Source organism: Pteropus vampyrus, unplaced genomic scaffold (genome assembly GCF_000151845.1).
Source record: "Pteropus vampyrus isolate Shadow unplaced genomic scaffold, Pvam_2.0 Scaffold101, whole genome shotgun sequence".
In the NCBI taxonomy this organism is placed as follows: Eukaryota; Metazoa; Chordata; class Mammalia; order Chiroptera; family Pteropodidae; genus Pteropus; species Pteropus vampyrus.
Window position 1 is genome coordinate 5,714,288 of NW_011888882.1, and position 6,229 is coordinate 5,720,516.

The 6,229-nt window shown below is 35.0% G+C and overlaps 1 pseudogene; it reads right to left on the reverse strand.

The window, feature by feature from the left end:
• Window positions 1-4,169: 4,169 nt before the first annotated feature.
• Window positions 4,170-4,288, reverse strand: LOC111742801 (annotated as a pseudogene).
• Between the last annotated feature and the right edge of the window lie 1,941 nt (window positions 4,289-6,229).

The following is a 6,229-nucleotide window of genomic DNA, read 5'->3' on the forward strand; positions in this document are numbered from 1 at the left end:
GATCAATTTGGGGAAATTGATATCTTAACAATAATGAATCTTCCAATCCATTAACATGATTTTATTTATTTATTTGTTTGTTTGTTTGTTTATTTATGCTTTAATTTCTTTCAACAATATTTGGCAGTTTCCAAACTGTAGGGCTTTCAATTTATTCCTAAGTATTTTATGGTTTTTTGATGCTATTTTAAATACTGTTTAAGTTTTTTATTTTCCAATTTTTTTTAGCTAGAATAAAAAAACAATTGATTTTTGAATTATTGATCTTATATTCTGCAACCTTGCTAAATTCACTTATTTTAGAAATTTTTTCATTCCTTAGGATTACCTATAATCACAATCATGTTGTTTTGAATAAAGTTTTACTTATTTCTTTTCAATGTCTATGTTATATATTTCTTTTTATTGCCCTATTGCACTGGCTAAGACATTCGATAAAGTGTTGAATTGTAGTGATAAAAATGGAAATTCTTTCTGTTCTCAACCATAATGGGAACATTTTCTATATTTCTCCATTAAGTATGATGTTAGCTTTACCAAACTGAAGAAGCTTCCTTATCTTCTAGTTTTCAAAGTTCTTATAATGAATACGTATCAAAATTTTTCAAATGCTTTTTCTCCATTTAGTTCAGTAATCATAATTTTCTCCTATATTTTATTAATATGATAGATTACATTGATTTATTTTTGAAAGTTGAACCAACTTTATATTGTTGAAATAAACGCCCCTTTGGTCATGATGTATATTTTTTATATATTGCTGGATCCTATTTTCTAATACTTTGCTGTATACATTTTTGTATCTTTGTTCATAGGAAATATTGATCTGTAATATTCTTATAACGTCCTTATTAGATTTTCATGTTAAGATTATGGAGATGTCATAAAAGAATTGTGAAGTGTTTCTTCCTCTCTATTTTCTGTTGACTATTGTGTAATGTTAGTAACATTAATAGAATTTGCCAGTGAAATTATCTATCTGGCCCTGGAATTTCTTAACAGAAAGGTTTGTAATTGCAAATTCACTTTCCCTAATGTAGGCAATATTCAGCTTTTTAGAAAAAATGTATTCCTGTGTCAGTTTTGGAAAATATTATGCAAGAAATTTATTCACTTAGTGTAAATTTTCAAATTAAGTGACATAAAATGGTTCGTACAATTTCTATATTATTCTTTTAGTGTTTTTAGGGTCTTCAGTGATTTCCCCTTTTTTATTTCAGTTGTCTTAATCTCTCCCTCTCGTTAATCTCTCTCTCAACCTTTCCTTCCCTCCCTTTTCTTCATCAGTCTTCCACAGGGTTACTAATTTTATTAAACTTGTCAAAGAATTACCTTTTGGCTTTGATGATGTTCACTAGTATTTTGTCAGTTTACTTTTGCTCTGATTATTATTATTATTATTTCCACCTTTTTATATTTTTGGTTTAATTAGATTTTTTCTGAGTTCTTCAAGTGGAGACTTGGATTATTTTTAGATTATTAATTTTAAGGCTTTCTTCTTTTCTAGTTTAAGTATTTAAAACTATAAATTTCTCTGTAAGCACTGCTTTAATTGTATCCCATAAATTTTAGTATGTTTTTTCAGTAGGTTTAAAATAGTTTCTAATTTCTCCTGTGATTTCTTCTTTGGTCCAGAGAAAGGGATAAATTATTTAAAAGTGTGTTGCTTAATTTACAAATATTCAGATATGTTATTGTTAATTATTTTAAATTTAATTTTGTTGTGGTAGGAAAACATACTGTTATGGTTTTATTCCTTTGAAATTTACTGAGACTTATTTTATGACCTGGCTGGCAATTGATGTATTTTATTGAAGATTTCATGTATACTTCATAAAATGTGTGTACTGCAGCAGTTGATTATAATATCTATAAATGTCAATTTGGCCAAATTGACCAAATTGACATTTATAGATATTACATTAAATTTGCTAATATTGTTTAATTATTTTATATTCTTACTTTTTTAGTCTACTTGTTCTATTAATTACTTAGAGATCAGTGTTAAAATCTGCAGCTATGATTGTGAATATATTTCTTTCCTAAGTTTTATCAGCTTTTGCTTCGCATATTTTTTTATGCATTACTATTTGCATGGTATATATTTTTCCATCCTTTTATTTTCAACCTATCTTGGACTTTGAATTCAAAATGTATCTCTTATGAACAGCATATACTTGTATCATGCTATTTTAATCCATTCTGACAATCTTTGACTTTTAATTGGAATATTTACCTTTTTAACATTTTATGTACCTATTGCTATGATTTGGTTTGAGTCAGTCTTCTTGATATTTATTTTCTATTTGCCCATTTGATATTTGTGACTTTGTCCATTTCTGCCTTCTTTGGGGTTTTAGCTATACCTTCTTAGATTATCTTCTTAATAGTTGCTTGGTGATTTTAAATATGCATCCTTAACTTGTCACAGACAACTTAAAATTAATATTATTTTATGTTGCTTATAATGCAAGAACTTCACAGCAGAATATTCAATTTATTTCTCCTGTCTTTTGTGTATTGTTATCATATATTTTGTTTTTTAAATCCTATAAGAAATATATTTTTTTCTTTAAATAGTCAATTGTCTTTTCAAGAAGTTAGGAAAATTTGAAAGGGTGGTCTTTTATACATACCCACATATTTGCCATTTCCAGTAATTTTTATTCCTTTTTGTAGATCTGAGCTTTCACCTGATATCATTCCTTTTCCATCTAAAGAACTTCCTTTAGTATTTTTTAAAGCACAGTTCTGCTGGCACTTAATTCTTTCAGACTGTTTTTCTGGAAACTTTCTGAGACTTTCTTCTATTTTCTTTTTGTCCTCCATTTTTTTCTGATGAGAAGTCAACCAGGACTCTTATCATTTTTTGTTTGTGTAAAATGATGTTTTTTCTCCTGCTGTTTTTAAAGTATTCTCATTATGTTTGGTTTCAAGAGTTTTATTCTGGCATGCTTAGGTGTGATTCTTTTGTGTTTTATCATAGTCAATTAATATGAAGTTAAACAATTAAGAAACACATTTATTGTGCATCTACCTTGTGATAAATAGCATGTGATGCACTGATATATAAATGATCTTTTTTAGTCCTTTCCTTGGATTAACAACATCTCCCTGATGAGAAACTGAAGCTAGAAATTCTGCATCTAGCCATGATAGGGTGACTGATAATGGACTTATCTTCTAGCCATAAACAGTACAATTGGGCAAGATATGAAACTGCTGTATTCAGGTATTGATCAACAGACACCACAACTCTGTGCTCCTTGAGAGGAGGGAAACATCGAAGTCAGCCCCGTATTCCATCTCTCCCTTCTCTTCTCCCTACTTTCTGCCTGGGTACTTTTAGACTTTTGTGTGGAGAGCTGAAGACCAAGCGGAAAGCAACAATTTTACTAAGTTGGGGAGGCAGAGATCAGAGTTGGGGGCTGCTGAGGGGGCTCTAACATGTGAAAGGATGCACACAAGGGGAGTCCCCCTTGGGGCCTGGCCCCAGAGTGCTAGAGGGTGGAGGGTGCAGGGTGCAGAGCAAGACATCATGAGACCTGAAGAGACAGATGCTTTCAGGCTGAGGGCTGAGTGGGGATATCAAAGATTGCACAGTGTGAGGAGACCTAGGAGTTTGGCCCCAGTCAGAACAGAGAGAATGTTTTGAGAACCATAAGCATTCAGCTAAAACCTAAGAAAGGCTACATCCTAAGAGAAAGGACCACACCCCAGGGTAAGGGCTCTGCCCTAAGACAAAGTACAAACCTGAAATAGACATGTTTGTTCTCAAACTCAGTTGTTCTCCTAGACCCCTCTTAGTCTTCCTCTGTATCTAATACTGCTACTAACAGCTAACATTTATGGAGAGCTCACTATGTGCCAAGTAGGCTGTTCTGAGTGTTTTATTTTTGTTGATTCAATTTATCATCCCAGCAACCCTGTGAGGCAAGTAGTGTTTTTATCTCTATTTCACAGATGTGGAAACCGAGATACTAAGAGATTAAGCAACTTGCCCAATGCTACTCAGTTAGTAAGTAGCAGAGGTGGGACTTGAACTCATGTGAGCTGACTCCAATGTCCCCATTTTTTTTTTTTTAGGTGAAGCAACTCTTGGTTGACCTCACAGATTGCAAGGACCTTGTCAGCTTACAATCCCTTATTTTTTATTTTTTATTTTTTTACGACTACAGCACCTGGTCTTCCTAGGTGGTCTCCCATCCAAGTACTAACCAGGCCTGACCCTGCTTAGCTTTCAAGATCAGATGGGATCGGGCTTGTTCAGGGTGGCATGGCCGTAGACCCAATGTCCACATTCTTAACCACAATCCTTAATGCTTCAATTTTCCCTAGGTTGTTACTTATGGGCCGAAAAATCTATCATGTCTGTTTCCTTTCTCTTTATTTTCTATCACCATGATCTTGGTTCAGACTCTCCTCATGCCTTGCCTAATTTTTTATAGTAATCTTCCTATAGATTTTGCTGCCTCTATATTTAATCACAGAGATATTTCTAAATTGCAAATCTGATCGTACAAAATCTTCTTTGTTTGTTTCAAAATCCTTTAATGATAGCACTTAAGGTCTGTTATGTCTACCTCTCTACCTAGAATTTTCCCCAGCACTTTCTCCATTTTTCTTTCTGTCCCTTGTTCTTTTTTTTTTTTTAAGAGGTATAACTGACAAATAAAATTGTAATATATTTTAAGTATACAATGTAGTTTGACATATGTATACATTGTTAAAAGATTCTCACCATAGAGTTAATTAATACATTCATTGCCTCATATATTTACCTTTTTGTGTGTGTGAGAATACTTAAGTTCTACTCTCTTAGCAAATTTCAATTATATAATACACTATTATCAACTATAGTCACCAAGTTATACTTTAGATCTTCAGACTCTATCTTATAACTGAAAGTCTGTACCTTTTTATCAAACTCTCTCCATCCTCCACCCCTTCAGCCCCTGGCAACCACAGTTGTACTCTCTGTTTCTATGACTTCGACTTTTCTCTCCCTCATTCTTTACCACTTCAGGAATACACATCTATACATAGTTTTAAAAATTATGTTATTTCATGCCTCTGAGCTTCTGCCAATGTTGTTCCCTCCACCTCAAATACTTAAATACTTTTCTTCTACTTGTCAGCTGGGCAACCTCACTTTCTCTCTAAAGCTTATTCAAGCTTCTCTCAGGCACACTATAGACCTCTCTTCCTGCACAAGTAGTGAGCATGCACCCCCTTGCTCTAGCAAAGGCCATGGCAGATCTCTGGTCTCTGGTTATTGCATCCTGCACCAGGCCTATTTTCACTTATTGCCCAGCACCTAGCAGCACATGCTGGGCAAATAGTAGGCACACAACGAGTGCTCCTTAAAAGTGGTACACAGCCAACTCCTAGCACCAGTTGAAGGATGTTATATTGTCCTCTCCTCAGGTGGGCAGGAATGAGGGTGAAAGGCATCTCAAGAAGCCTGAATCGCCAGGAAAAGAGAGGAACAGTGATGGCAGAATGTTTTTTCAGTTTTGCAGCTTTGGGGTAGCCAGCTCTGCCTTGTTAGCAGAAGGCCAATAGCCCATTAGGTAGGCCAGCATTCTCATAAGAACAAGAGATTTCTCTTCTTTGTCTTCAGATAAAGCTGAGATTCCAATCAAGCTTTCATTGTTCCCTGCCTGCCTCCTTTGCCCAATTGTTTTTCTCTGAATTTGTCTTTTTCTCAGAAAGGAGAGTTCACAAGACATAATGAATCACAAAGAGCCAGACAATACTTCCTCGGAGTGGGGGTTGGAGGGGTGGGGTCCTTGGCCTTGATGCTTATGAGTGGAAGAGCAGTGATGCCAACACTGTACCCATCTCCTCCTCTTTCCCATGGTGGGCGAGTAAATAGAAAGGAAGCTTTATTAACAAAGGCGCAACTGGGCCAGCTACCCACCTTCCTACTCAACCTTGCCAGAAAACTGTGTCAGTAGGATAGCTTTTGTTTTTGCCATTTAAAGTTTTGTTTTCCTCTTTAAAGGATTTATTCCAAGATTCTGAGAAGGTGATTGTTTGGCCAACATGCAGCTTTAGGGAGATGGGAGGGGTAATCAGTAGACCAACCCCTATGACCAGCATTGGGGTGAGAGCCTTAGCTGAGGCTTTGCCCAGACTAATTTGGTTACAGCTGAGCTGTTCTGGAATGGGCAGTCATGGATTCAAGATGCTTTCTGCAGCGGGAAGCTAGCCTGTTGTCTGGCCC